The sequence below is a fragment of the Molothrus ater genome, chromosome 4 (genome assembly GCF_012460135.2).
Source record: "Molothrus ater isolate BHLD 08-10-18 breed brown headed cowbird chromosome 4, BPBGC_Mater_1.1, whole genome shotgun sequence".
Taxonomy (NCBI): Eukaryota; Metazoa; Chordata; class Aves; order Passeriformes; family Icteridae; genus Molothrus; species Molothrus ater.
The window spans coordinates 23,870,133-23,885,928 of NC_050481.2; positions in this window are offsets into that span (position 1 = coordinate 23,870,133).

Consider the following 15,796-nt stretch of genomic DNA (forward strand, 5'->3'; position numbering starts at 1 on the left):
AGGTATAGGTGTACAGAGATGCTTTCTGGGGTAAAAATTGCAGCCATTCCTGAATCAGTAATGTATTTACCTTGGTTGACATCCAACTGCAAGCAAGGTGGGAATATGCTTTTTTTTTTTTTTTTGGTACTAAATGTGATAGCCCATTATATCCTGCAAGCATCAAAGTGTTTGGAGACTATCAGCTTGTAAATCCAGGACTAGCTGGTGGCTACCTAAAGCTATGATCTCCCTGTGGTTTTTTTTCTGTTGGAAGTGCTGAAAGAAAAAGGCCTGGCACTGTGGGGATGGCAAAGGATGGCTACATGAACTTACTCCAAGTTCTTGTGCCACTGCTGCATGTAACGTAAGAGATAGGAAGAAATTAATGGACACTTTAAAATGTAGCTTTACCTGTGTCCTGAAAAGGCTCAGAGTCAGCCTGAAATTCTGCATGAATTAGAAGATGCAAGTATGTGTGGCAAGGGAAAATGCTTCCCTAAAGCTCAGCAAAATTAGTGTTACCATTAGCTCAGCATAATCAGTGCCACTCATTCTGCCCAGATATTGCTATCATCAAATATGTCACAAACTTTTAAATGTAGTTAGACAACACTTGAACAGAAAATGAAGCATATTCGTTAGTGGGTGGTGCAGAAATTTATTCTCTGTGCAAGTGTTTGTTTATAATTAGGCAAAAGAGAAGAAAATATGCTTTTAATGATTTTTTTAGTGATAAAAATCAAAACATACCAGATAAAGAACGCTTGCTCAGAAACAGCTTTATTCTCAAACTAGCCAATTAAAGAGACCAAATATACAGCAGCACAATAGAGGAGCTGTTCAAAATGCAGCATTGCTCTCCATTCGTCATGCATTTAGCTTTGATATTGGTAACACCTTTTGGGTAAGATTAAAACACTTCTGACTGCTTTCTGATTTTGTTGGGTTTTGGGTTTTTGCTTTTGTTTTTGGTTTGTTTTTTTTTTTTGTGCTATCCTTAATATTCAAGGAGGGGAATCATTAGAAGATTGACATCAAAAATGATGTTTATTTATTGAATTGTTGCAAGGTGTTGATGTTTTCTACCCTCTCTGTCTTGTCTCTTTAAACCTGCAGGATCATACATAGGAACATGAATAGCAGAATTTGCCTCCAGAACTTTTCATTATTAATGATGCTCTATGACTAAATTGGAAATCTGCTACTGTACCCCAAGGGGGTGATTAATTTAGCAGACTAGGAGTTTTGATTAAAAGGGAATGAAATGTCTGACACATAGTCTATTTATCAGTTATTATGATATTAAAACACTCTAATCATTGTGGTGCCTAAATTAAGGCTTCACAGCCTAAATGTCACTTCATAGTGTTCTTTTAGATCTGTGTGATACGAGTTTATTATCAGTGGGAGCATGAGAATATAAGTGCATATAGTGGTCTTTGATAAGAACTAAGCAGTCTGGTAAGATCTCTGCTATTTGCCCCTTTCTCATTTAAAGAGGAGATGAGAGAAGATTTTATAGATGTGATTTTACGAGCAATGCATGCAGGACAAGATGAATTTATCCCTGACGTCCCTAAGGATTATGACACAAACTTTGTAAAACTGGACTAAGCCTAAAGGACACAGAAAAACCTCTAAGGATATGTAAGGATTTAAGTCTAAACCAGTTCTTCCAGAAACCACATGTGCTCTGAGATATCACATTCTCTGAGAGGTGAAATCCATGTCCTTAAATTAAAGGTCAGGGCAGAAATTGGCAGTGATCTACCAAGGATGGCAATCAACAGTCAGTGCTAAGCGTGTCATTGAAGTCCTTTGCAGACAAGTAGGAGGTGGGAGCAGTAGGTCCCATGTTGCTATGTGAGTGCCCAAGAAATAGCTTCAAGCCACAGTATTGACACACCAGCCTTGCAAGCCTCACAGAGGGAGGAGGGAGGGCCCAGGAGCACAGTGTAAGAAAAGACAGTCAAGTTCTTGTGGAGGAGTTGTGCTTTGTGTTCACGAAGGCTTGGAACCAAATCACATCCCTAAACTGGCCACATCAGCAACTCAGATATAAGTTTTAGGCCTCAATAGGAAAAGTGCTACATTAGGACTAAATTATCCACTGATTTGAGAAAACAAACAAAAAAAAAACCCAACTAAGCAAGCAAACAAAAAAAAAGCACAAAGAAACTGAAATGGCTAAATGACAGGTAAAACCTACTAAAAGCAGGAAGTCATTTTTCAAGTAGCTGGGGCTTGACAAAGGAGGAAAGATAGGCTCATAAACACACACATTTTATAGGGGGGAAATGCAGTAAGAAAGGCCAGAAGAGTTGGAGAAACTTATAGAAATCACAAAAAAATCTCTAAAGTCCTGTGTCAAACACGTGAAGCAGGAAGCTTGCTGGAGTCTGTAGGCTCAGACAAAAAACATGCAGAGTGTTCAGAAAAATTAAAAGTTTGGTGATTTTGCTGTGGAGGAACACGGGAGTTCCCACAGAAGAATTCCTCTCCTATCAGATGTCAGGGATGAAATAGTTCACGTGGTAACTATACAATCCCCTAGCTTGAGTTCTGGTACCGGTACAATTTTTTAAACTGTTTCCTGAGAGAATCCCATAATAAATACATTGATAGAAGCTCAAATAATAACAGAATAATAACAGAATGAATGAGATCATCAATAAATATCATAGTGGCAGAAAGCCAGACGGCTTTTGAGATTAAAAGTCATGATTTACTAATCAATTGGGTAGCACTGGGGGAGTGAATGTGTGGGCAGGGCAGCCCTCCTACCCCTTTCCTCAGGTTAGCCTGGGCACAGATCCAGGAGTTGGGCTTGCTTTGATCTCCAAACTGTCCTGCAGTGCATTGATATATCTCCCAATCTGAAGACAGGCACAGAAGTGAGTACCTTACTAAAAAAAAAAAAAGACCCAGAACAGTAAATAATCATCATTTGGAGCTGCCTGGAGATTAGGATGTGTTTTTAAGAGAACCAGGATGTGAAATAGAAGTGAGGTAGATATAGGGGATAAAACCAGATGTTAAAAGACATGTTATCAGAGAAAACAACATTTTGCAAACAATGCTTTTAAAGACATGAGAGATCAAGGGGAAGGTGCCCTCTGAATTAGCGGCAGATATGGGAAAAGGAATTCTCATCAGTTTCTGCTTTTAGGATTCATTCTTCCCTTAACTGAAAACCAATGGATATCTGTGGGAGTAAGAGATCTTAAGCACAGATTTTTTTTTGTAAAGAAAACAAGTAGACATCTGGCAGAAGATAAACACTTCCTTTAAAAAGGAATGTAATCCGAACCCCTAAAGCACCCAGCACAAGTGGGAAGGGCAGCACTTGCCTCCCCTCCGCTGGTGCAGGCTGGCTTGCTGCCTGCTGCTGGAGCTGCTGCAGGTGAGGATGTGTGAGAGGCAGCCTGGATGCTCGGCTCCCTCCCTCCCAGTCCCGCGGGCCTCGGCAGCTGTTTGCGGCTGCATGAGAATAACGAGGACATCGCTCTGGATGTGACACCGCCTCAGCTGGGTCTTTAGGAAAGCTCTCTAGAGCTATTCTCCTGAGTCCTGCAATAATCTGCAGCCTCAGTAGACAGTGCTGTTTGGCTCAGCATTTTCCTCTCTTTTATTTGCCTGTTGAGGGAAAATATTGCCACTAGTGCTGTGGTTTAAAATGATGGAAAGCAGTAACAGGTTAAAACAGAGGGCCAACATTCCCTGTCATGATAAGGCTGAGGAAAATTATGCAGAGAACAAGGAGCTTTACATCACCTACTCCTATTTAGTTATGACAAACCCAAATTGCATCGCTGGACTGTGCCCTGCAGAGGATTCCTGGTGTGAATATTGCCAGGTCAGTAGCCAGATCATTGGATAATGATTCCTATGCTGTCCCACTCCCGTTGGGACAGTTTAAATACTCTGTGACTGCTGCTGTCATCCCTGCCCCTCTGCTGGGGTTTGTGTAGAGGGATTTCATTGGTGGTATTTCAGCTACTGCACTTGCAGCCTTAATGGTAACTTAAACCACCAGGGATTATGATGTCAAGTCTCTGAGCACAGGAGACCAGGCTTTTTTTCCTTTGCATAGCACAGAAATTCCTAAGTGAGAATCTTTGGTCTGTAGCCTCCTGGGAATCTGATCACATGATTGGGATGGTCCCATTTCTTGATAAAATTAATACAATTTATCTTGTACAATGAATTTCCATTCTTTTCAGTGGGATTTTGCACAGAAGCCTGAGGCAGTGTGTGAGTGAGGCAGAAAAGTGCTCAACCTGATGGAAGCCTGGGGTTAGCCAACACATGGAAATAGAAGGAATTTCTACATTTCTGTGAGAACGCTGAATTTTATGTGATCTTTTTCAATATCTTCAATTCATTGTTCTGGGTGTTGATTTAGTGACCTGGAGCTTTCGAGGTGGAAATTGTTAGAGAGAAAAAAACCTATCCATGAGTTAGTGATAGAAATATTGCTAGCCTTTTATCTGCTTTCCTGCTTTGATTTCTCTAGAGCTTACCTGAGCTGTCTGTCATCCAAAGCACATTTTTATACCTGTGCCAATAAGCAGTGGAGTGTTCATGAAGGGCACAGCACAGTGGCAGTCTGTGAGGGATGCAGTGAAAGGCTTTCATTTAACACCACCGTACATGGCAAACCCAATTTTCAGCTGTATGTATCAGCATGGCAAGTCTTCTTGTTCCCAGTCAGCATGCTACAGGGCAATTCAGAATACAGCTTATTGCAGGTTTTGGTTTCTCTTCCAAGATTCATTCCTTTTCATCCCTTTCTGTGCCAAGTATAATAAACAGAACAGGAGCTGAAGGCAGTTTGGCTGGGGAAACAACATTCAATAATTTAAAAAAGAAAAACCTAACAACAAAAACCAACCCTGCAGAAAACAAAACAGAACAAAAAGGCTGGTCAGTAAAAGAGGTAGAAAGACACCTTTGCTGACAGAGGAAGGGGGAAAGAAGGAAAAAGCAAAGGCACATCTGAGCTGTTCCTCCTGCCCTTCTCAACCAGCCTGAATGGAGACTGAATAACAAAATACAGAGATCTCAACTTTCCCTACCCAGGCAGGCTGTGCTTTTCCTTATTACTCCATTGAAACCAGAATAGCTGAGAGAAGAGTGTCCCTGGATAGCCCTTTTTCCGAGGAGTGAGGACCCCAGCTAGGTGGGAGGTTAGAGTGAAAGGTCAATGCTCTGGTCTCGAGTGTCTTTATGAAAATGAATATTGGCATTTGGCCCTTAATACCTTAAGCAGCCTGGAGAGAACTCTAGAGAGCTGGAGCATGTTGGGGGGAAAATGGGAAAAAGAAAGCAAGACAATGAAGAAAGGCACACTGGTTCTGCTTTCTTTGTATCCTTAAATCCTTTGAGAACATAGAAATGCAGATATATGAGCTCTTAAAATGCTGCACTTCTATCAGCTCCTTCCCTAGTGTTGAGTGTGAAGAATTTCATAACTGCCAGGTACTCCTTTTGACATGGAGAGGATTGTCACTGGGATTGAATCCAAATGCTAACTATTACAGATGAGCCTAAATGTTAACTATTACAGATGAGCATTGCTGTAATAACAAATTATCCTTCATCTTCTTATAGTGATATTCTCATCTGTGCTTTTCTGGGCATTATGAAACAAGAGAATTACAAAGATAAACTGTGGAGCTGATGAACTTTAGCAATTCCTGTGTTTCCATGTTTTATCTGGACTACTGTGGTTTGGTACTACTCCCTGGAAAGGGTTGAATAGTGTTTGGTGCCTGGCTAGGGACCTGGCTCTGCTTCCTAATGCCTGTTGGCAGTTTCCTGTGGGAATCTGGACTGTGCAGTGGAATCACTCAGAGTGCTGAAGGTTCCTGCTAGGCCAGTCAGGTTGTGATAATCTGCTGCCTGTGACCTCATTAAAACAGCCTGATTGGGGCTGCTAATCACATAAATAAGGAATTAAATCATAGCATTAACCTTCTACAGGGAAACCTGCCCTGGCAACACTGACAGAATTAGATCTATTAATTATTTAGAGGGTCATTTGATAGAAATGTATATAGATGGTAGATTATGAGCACTTGAAGCAATAAGTTAATCATAAATTTTTGCTCTGATAAGAATCTTTTCATATTTTCCTTTTAATGTCCCAAACTAAAAGCTACCTTGCATTTTTTTCACTAGGACTGTATCATTCCGTATAATTTATTGTATATGTATCAACTAAAAATACCATGCCCCAACATCAAGGATTTTTGTGCTCCTTTTGGCTCTTGAGGCTCCTTTTTTATTAGAAATTCTTCCTGTGCAAACAGTTTCCATAGCTAAATTCAGGACCAATTTCACACTTGCTATAATGCTTGCAGCTTCTTTAGTGGCCAGGGTGTTCAGAGGACCTGAGCACATTTCCTGTCCACTCCTGAACTAAAAGTCAATGTGCAGGAAATCTGTCTCACCAGTGCTGTGGACTAACAGGATGCTTTCTGCAGAGGTCCTCTACTGTCACTCACGAGGAGGTGGAGGTGTTAAATTCCGTTAAGCATCTAGCAGATTTTCCCTTCTTTCTCTGAATTTCTTGGGGAAAAAAATGCTCTTGAATCAGATGGGATGATGAGTTCATTGTTTTAGTGATTCTACTGGGCTTGCAGGAATGACAATGGTACTAGATAGGCTTGTTTACTGACCAGAATTTGAATGCATGTTTGCAGATAACACACAAAAGATTTGGGCATGTGGAGTGGAGGAGGGTGGGGAGACTGGAGGGAAATCTGTCATTATTTATGGAAATATCCAGTATTCATGGAGCCATCTGCTGTGAATGATTCAAGTCTGAGAAGTGTCATAAAACGAGAAAGTATAATGTAGAAAGAAATAAAAAAACCTGACCTGAAAAAACCCTTTAAATTTATATCATTCAGAAACCTGAACCAGGGAATATATAACCTCAGACTCTCTCTTTCTAAAGATGCTTTGTAAATTTTCCTGCCAGATTGAGAGATAAAGATAGATTATATTTCTCAGGTTCCTTTCCTCACCCTTCTTGGAACAATTAATTCCATTTGTTCATTTCCAGCCCTTTAATTATTGATCACATCGTTTCCTTTTTTTCTTTCTCACTGTTCCGGGCTACAAGGCAGGGGATGAAGTTAAAAAAAAAAAAGGTGTTTAGGAGACTGCTTAAGCCTTGAAGCATTGAGAAGATCTTTACCATAGCCACAGTTTTCTCTCTGATAGTGAAGCCTCCCTTTCATTGTCAGAATTTTATCAATGCTAAGAAATTTTATTAAGGGCAGAACCTTCATAGCACTTCTCTGGAGAAAGTCTCAGGCAGAGGATGGTCTGCTTCCCTGTACTGTGCTCTCTCAGTTCAGATCATTAATTTATTGATTTGCTCATGATGTTCCGTAAAAAGTCAATATAAACAAATAGTGGAGAAACTGAGGCAAAAAAGAGGAAATTATTTGCACTGCCGCACCAAGGGCTGCTGAGAAAATCAGGAATAGACTGTATCTTTCTCAGTCATTTATCTTAAAGACCTGGTCCAAGTCTTTGCCTTGGGAATACTTGGGAATCTCTTTGAAACATTTTTTATCTTTCCTGCTTCCATGTATTTTGGTTACAATTAGAGTGGCACATCACATTACCAGCATATGCTGTTGTTTGGCTGGCTGTGATTGCCTTGCCATGTCTCTTTTCATCTCTACCACTTTATTCTCTGTCTGCTCATCACCCCTTGCTGAAAACAAAGCTGATTTACCAGAACAATGGCATGTTAGAACTGAAATTTATCTTCAGCCTTATTTCCTTTCCTATAGTGTCACAGTCTAGGACTTTGAGTTTAAAAATCTCCTTACTGTTGTATTGACTTTTAAAAATACTTTCTTACCTTTAATTTACTCAGTCATTCATATTGGGTTGTCTTGTCATCCTGCAATGTTTGCTATGCAGGGCTGCCTTTCATCTTCCATTATTCCAACTTCATGCCTTAAAAATCACATCTCCATCCCAGCAAAGCACATAAGGATGTGGAGAAGCATCACAGATTTTAACTGATGTGATTAAATACATTCTGAGTGCTTGGTCAATGCCCCTTTATTCCTATTTGTACAAACACTTTTCTTCATGAGGAAGCCAACAGAGAAGTTGTGCAGATGCACATCCACTGCTTCCTTCTCAACATAGGGATTCCTGTTCTCTCTGGATGGGATTTTTGTGATTTCCAGGGGCTAAGGCCCTATTAGTGCAATACTAGATAATAATAATAATATTAAAAAAGGATGAAAAGGTACTTTAAGAGATCATCCGGTGTCTTCTTGTTCTTCAAGGTGAGAACAGCTCTACCTTTTTCTTGTCCATGTTGGTCTAGCCTTGAAAAATGAGCCGTAGTAGAAGCAAAGAGATTATTTTCTGACGTTCAAAACACGTCTAACCTAAATCTCCCTCAGCCCAACTGTAATGCTCTTACAGGCAGGTTTCACATCTTTAAAGAAAGATGCCTTAGCTCCTGGTTCAGAAGACAGCAGGTGTTGGGTTTTTTCCCCCAGTATCCCCTATCTCTAGAAACAACTCTTTCCTTTTTTGTATATTTGCCAGCCTTCAGCTGTGTTTTTTTGACCTATAGCAAAGAAAAAGTGAAACGAGTGCACCTGGCTATGATTACAATGCTGGAGGATAGCCACTGTAAGTTTTTGGACAGGTCATTTCTTCCTTTCTTTAATTATACAGGGCTTGTTCCAGCCACGCTCATGCTGAGTAGCACCTCATTCATTCAGCAGCCCCTCAGTAATCAATATGTCTCCAGGGGAAGAAATATTGTGTACCAGCTAAGGGAACTATTGCTTCCCATCGCAGGCCACTCTTTTCTCTCAGCTCTATCAAAAGTTATGTTTAGGCCAGTAATGAAAAAGCGATTGCACGATGACATCTGTGAAGTACACAATCATACTGTCTGCAGCGCACTGGAGAACAGTCCTTTGTTTGCTTGCGACACCAAACCCATTGCAAAAAGCAGTATTTGCAGCTAATCACCACAATGATGTCAATTTGCATTTAGCCATTGTGCTAACAGAGGCAGCTGGAAAGAGAAAAAAAAATCAGCACAAATAAACACAGCCATAAGTACTGTCAGTTTTTAGCACCAGAAACTGCTGGAAGTAATGCTGATGCCTCCAACCCAAGAAATCTTTTTAATGTGAAATGATATATATGAGGCCAAAAGAGGAACACATTTTGTCTTGTTTGCTTAGACTCCAGAATATATCTCCAAGTCTCTGGATGTAATGATTGCTTAGGCAAGTCAAACACTGTATATCACCTGCTGAGCATCTGATTCATTGACTGGGTGGATTGAAGCCAATTTAACCAGCTGGAATCTGTAATATTGACTTCAGTGGTGTGATCCTGAGCTATATCACACAGAGGATTTGGCCCAGAGACAAAGGGAGGTAGTGTTTCCTTTGGGTGACATCTTTCTGCAAGCCAAGGCAGACAGCATCTGTCTTGCACAACCTGGTTGTCCTAGAAGTGGTGTGTATTGCTCATGGAGTACCACAGAGTTTTATCATTCTGTGGCTCTTTCTCAGACAGGGGATGGCAATCAGGGACAACAGCCAATTTCTTCTGTTCTATCCTTCTACTTCACAGCTAGTGCCATCTTCCAGCAATTCTGGGACCAATTCTCTGATTGTACTGACTCCCTTTGTGCAGATTTCTGCAGGCATGTTTGCTGCTGTATAGCATTATTTTTGAGGAAGGGAGGAGTCTTAACCTGGCTCTAGATTTCCCTTTTGCCCTTTCACCTTGCTGAGGAGACAGACTGAACATAAGACCTCACGTACTGTGCAGAGAAGCCCAGCAGAACCAAGTACGACACACAGGCATTAACAGCAGCAGAGGACGGGCAAGGCAAGACCTCGCTCTGCAAGTGCTGTGACAGCCCTGGTGCTCAGTCTGTGGACATGAGAGTTATGATACTACTGTGCTGTTGCTCATCTTTATTTTCTAGCTAAGTGACTTCATTTCACTAAATCTCTCCAGCTCTCCGTATCTCCATAACCAAGAAACCAGAGGGACAAAAGGCTAAGCAGAATTTATTATTGCTCCTTATTATTATCATATCTTTTGTCTTCTTTTTAAGATTCATGAACCTCCATTCAATTAATTCATCAGAAGCCTGAAAAAGCTAATTGTGCGTTCATATATTTCCATAGGCACAGGCTCATTCCCGTGCCAGATGTCAATAATACCTGATCCGTGCAAATGGAACTGGGTTTGTGGCAGCCTGCTGCCCAATCTAAATAATGTTGTGACTCCAGTGCTCCTAAGAATGGAGTTTGGGTTTGGCATAATTGTAAGGCCAGGGATGGGCATGGTGAGACAGGGAACTCAACTCTGTGTCTCTGGGACTGAAATCCGAAATGCCAGTATCCCATTCCCAAAGCCCCATATATAGAAAGGCAATGCAAGAGGCTGGTTTTTAGCACAAAGAGGGCTCAGAAAAATCTGCAGTGCACTGCCCAGCCCTAGCAACTGTTTGAAGAGGCAGAGGGGCTTAATAACTGAGGATCACACCGTGTCCCTCTCTGGTTTTCTTTGATCATCCTAACGCTGTTGTTGTCCTGGGTCAGACAGTGCCAGAATGGCCACTGCACAATTTCACATGCTGGCCTTCCCAGAGCAGCATCGGGACTTTGGTGACTTGAGAAGTGATGTTTGTGGGTAAGTCCATAGGGCTAGGACCATGTGCATTGGCAAGGCAATGACCACCTCACTGCCTTCTCCAGGCAGGAAGAGTCTCGTTTCTTTGGGGAAGATGCTTTTCTCAGGCCTGGATGAAATTTTATGTTTTCCAAAGCAGGTTGCAGCCAAGCACGGGTTGCTTTTATTTTTGTTGTCCCTAGCATTATTAGCACACAGCTTGCTTTCAAAGATAATGATGTGGAAAAACAATAGCATCTTGCCAAACTCCTTCAGTGTACCATTTGCAGGTTGTGCTATTTTATCAGTGTCTTAATATGTACATTGCAATGGTGTGAAAACTCTGTTTTGCGAGCTACAAAGAGAATGAAAATACTGAAGTAAGTCCCTCCCTTCCCTGCCAAACAGACCTACCTTCTTCTGGTACTTTTTCTTTTCTATCATTGTGCTATATTGTCAGGATCTTGTTTAGCGTATAAAAAACTACCACTGCACTCTATTATCAAAGACATATTTGTTAAAACATGCATATAAAAGGATTTGTAATTGAAGAACAGCTTTGATATATTTAATAGGATGTAAAACTGCCATCCCTTTTTAATAGGATGCTTTATGTGCATTAGAAGTAATACAATAATGCTCTTCACTGAGCTCTACCCATTAGCAGGCTGTTTTTTCCCTTTCTTTTAGTTAATCTTAAAACTTTAATGTAATCTAAACACATTGACATCTTTTTTTTTTTCCCTCCCCTCTCTGTACTTGGAAGTGCTTTGAATTGAACTTTGTTTCAAATAAGGGCTAGCAACAAATATGGCATCAATATCCAGGGCCCTGGTGCTGCCTGACAGATGGTCCATAAACCAGCACATCTCCTTGCCTTAGGAATGTTAACAGTAACGGGAGTGTGGCGGCATGTACAAGCGAGCACGCCTGAGAGTAACCTTGTGAAGAATGAACAGCTATAATGGCATTCTTTTCTATATTCCCATGTCTCAAATGTAATCAAATACCAGAGCAGCAGAAATAGAAAATGACAATCAAAACAAAAATAGTAATAGCTTTAATAGCAGTTTCTGTGCTTCAGTCTCAGAGTGTTTTACAAGGAAGCATTGTTAAATTCAGGAAATAAGGATGTAAGCTGGTAAAAAGAAAGTATGCTAAGTCTGACTGGTGTTTTGGGGTACGTGTGGTTTGGTGTCTCATCTTGCACAGAGCTGCTCTCTATTCCTTTCAGAATTCAGGATCAGGGAATAGTTTTCATGATGGCTAATCTAAGTTATTTATTCTGGAAAATCGCAGATGTGTCACTGAACCTTGTTAGAGGAAACCAGGAAAGAGGCCATTTCTCCTGATTTCTGGTCTAGTGCCTCACCAGCACCCAGCAGTATGTATTAATCCTGATAGTTGTAAGAATATTCACAGAATGCCTGAGATACTGCTGCTTCATTAACAAACTGAGACCATCAAAAGGAAAGTATCTCTCTCTTGTTTCAGAGACATTGCTGTATTGACCAAATTCAAATTGACTGTGCAACTGCACTTCCTGCTTTTCCTAAGAATATCTTTTGGTTCATTTATTCATGTGTCCTTTCAACAAGAAGATGTTGTGCTAGTGATTGTGCTAGCAGGAGCTGGACAGTTGTGGGCCACAGATGTAGTCCTTTGCAGAAAAAAAATGTATGTGTTCACCTGGGTTTTGTGGCAAGAGCTGAGCACTGGCCTGGCACCCAGGTGAGATGACATGTTTGAAGAGATATTTTAGTGACTCTTGGGATGCTGCTGTCATCCAGGACTGTTTGTAGGAGAGAGTTGTAAATTTGTGTCTCTTTGTTGCCTGATGAATATTTGGAAGAATGACTGTTCCTCTAGGCTGACAAAGTAAGTGGAATGGCAGAAGTGGCCTGCCATCTCGCAAGTGACTCAGCCTGAGCACTCTATAAAAATGGCCAGATTCTCTGCTTGGGACTACAATTACCCAGCGCTGCAGCTTTGCTGCCTCTATTGCTTTTCTTCAGCAGTGTTTTTAACCTGGATCTTCTGGCCTGCACTGGAGCCCACAAATAGCCAGGGCAGCAAGCGGATGTATCCATTAAAACAATGCAGGTATCTGAAAGACCTGTTAAGTTGTGTATGTAAATATTTGAATGTCAGAATACATTCTGCTAGTATAATTTGTGAATGACAGACAGAAAACTCCATTTCATATAGAGAAAATGACATATTCTTTTCATAAAGGGAAGCAGTGCAAGTCATTCAATTTGCATTTGGATATTGCTATTGTTCAGTAAGCGTTGTGGGTTTGGGTGCATACTGCAAGAATCACACAAGGAAGTATAAATGTTTTCTGGAACTGGTTCTCTCTTGCAGATGGAAATTCAGCTCCCATCTCAGCCAATATATGAATTCTAAAAAAACAGGTGTATTCATTAAGTGTCTGGCTTATGAAAAAACACAGTCTTTTTTTTTTTTCCAAAGAAATTGGTCTGAAATTTGGGGTGATTTAAGGTAGGTTTAAATAAGAATTAAATTTTTAAAAAAGTCAAGGTAGAATTCAGAGATATTTTTACTGTTTTCTGTGTCAGCAGACTACTTCAGTGAGTACAGTTTAAATACTAAGTCAATTAATTGTCATAAATTCCTCAGGTTAAGCTGAGTTAATTGTCATGAAGTGCTGACCAGCTACATCAATCAAATGGATGAAACATTTGGGAAATAAACCACCAAAACAAATCCAAAAATCAGAATGGGATTTAGAACTAGTTGATGGAAGAAAAGAAGTACTACAGGCAATGCATCATAAAAATTCTATTCTGGGTTGTTGGTTGTTTTTCTAATATTAAAAAAAAAAACCAAAAAAAAAACATACTGGCAGAAGTGGTCCAGTGAAGTCTTGGACAAATCCCTGCCGTGCGAGCTCCATGTGAAGCATGAGCTCATCCCAGACCTAGCCAAACTCTACTGTAGAAAATTAAAAGTTATTTACTCATTTCAGTCAGCTTCTAAATTATGCCTTTTCTGATCCAATTAGCTCTTACCCTTTTCTTGCAGGACAAAGTCATCAGCCCAGAGCACATCACCAAACAGAAAATTAATTACAGTTGTCTGTTGGGTGTAGAATGCTTGTCACTGGGACTAAATCCAGTAGTCCCCATAGATCTCCAGGCCACTGGGCACAGGTAAATGATGAAGTTCTGCTTTTTGTTCATATTTGGTTCTGTACTCAGGTAGCTAAGTTTTCAAAGCAGCCATCCTCATGAGGGTAAACCTGGTTTCAGTCAAGGATATCAACTCTAAGTCAGTATAGGTGACCTCAGCATTTCTATGTTTAAATGTCAGTATATTTGAAGCGGTTCAGTCCTTTTTAAGAGTTAGGATAAATACTCCACAGTATTTTAATTCTAGCTCAAATGTTTAGCTTTTCTCTCCTTTTCTAATTACACAGTAAGTGTAAGGAAACTATTGAGCCAGAATTAAGTATAAATATGCATTCTAATAATCATCTGCCTTCTCTATGTGTAGAGGTCATGAAGGACTGAAAATAATACTGTGTTATTTTAAGTATCCTTTAGCAGTTTATTTCGGGAAAAAAGAATGAGCAGTGGAAAAAAATGAGGGATTTACTTAAGACAGAGAACTCAGGAAAAAAATAGTTGAAACAAAGCATTCACAAAAGTATCTATGAACTACAATGGATCAATGGCAAACTACCTTGATTTTAAAAAGGAACAAATCCTCTATTTTAAGCAACTACCTATGGCCTAGTCACTACATGACATGCAAAGAGAATACATTCATAGAGCAAGTCATGCTTTAAGTGTGCTTCAAATAACAACTCAATGCTACCGGTTGGCCAAATAAATAGGGGTGGATTCCTTAAGAGATCTTTCAGTCTGGAAAAAAAAGGTGTCAGTTTACCTTGAAAAGGCATGCAAAGAAGCAGAAAAGGCACGTGTAGCCTTGTCTGACACACATTCATTCCAGCTATTCTAAATATTCCCAAAACAAAACAGGAAATGTGCAGTTATAACACCGATAATTTTTGTTCACAGGAACAATGAAAGCTGCATTTGAAGGTACTAAATTTTCAAGAGGGAAGGGGAAGATATGGGTTCAATGTCAGTTGTCTGCTGAAGCACAGTATGTAGCTCTGTGAAGAACCCACAAGTATTAGCTACACCCACAGAGCAGAGATATGGCGTTTCCAAAATTAGCGCTCCCCTTCATGCAGAATTAGTCTTCTGGGAATTAATTTCTTCCCTCACTCCCTGAAATGTGCAACAAATATATTAACCTTGAAACACCTTTCTGTCTCTCCTAAGCTTCACTGAAAATAAATCTAGGAGTCCTAGTCCTCGTATGTGAGGCTGAGAAGGCAGTGTTAATGTAGTCTGCTTCCACAGAGAAATTCCACTGAGCCTCACTGCTGCACAGCCCCGCACACATAGAAACAGAGTGGTCACTCTCCTCTGAGAAATAATACCAGGTTCAAACTGTCCCTCTTGTGTAAGGTGTTAATTACATTTTCTTTCTTTTAATAGTGAAAGTTTACTACTTATTTTCTGTCTTCACAAACCTGTGCTGGTGCAATAGGCACTTTGTGCAGTGACGGCCATGTGAAGATTTCTAGATGCCTCAGTTCTGGTCTGTGAACAAAAAAATCAAAGCAAAATTATGCAAGAGACTGTGATTATAGATATGAGATTAATTGCATGGGGGCAAAAAATCCACAGGGCTTTTTCATTCCCGCAGATGTCACAGCCTCACAGTGCTCCAACAGGCTGGGCTTGCCCAGTGCCTCCTCATGCTGCTCTTAAAGGCAGTGTCTCAGACTTGGGGCCTCACTTAGGCTGTAGAGCTTGAGGGCTGGTACAAATACATTGATGCTGGAACTAACTCCTTGAGCAGTTCCTGGTCCCTGAAAGTTACTCTTTTAGCTGTTTTCAGAGTGATGCTGGCACGGTGACAGAAATTCAGCTTCTCACTCAGGCAGGGAAGAGAAGGTGGCTCTCCTTCCATGCAGCATGTCCTACAAATAAAATAAAACACCTGTTCATTTTACAGATCTGTCCATTGGTGCAGAAATCTGCCCCCTCTGTGAGCCAGTAAAGAGGCAAGACAG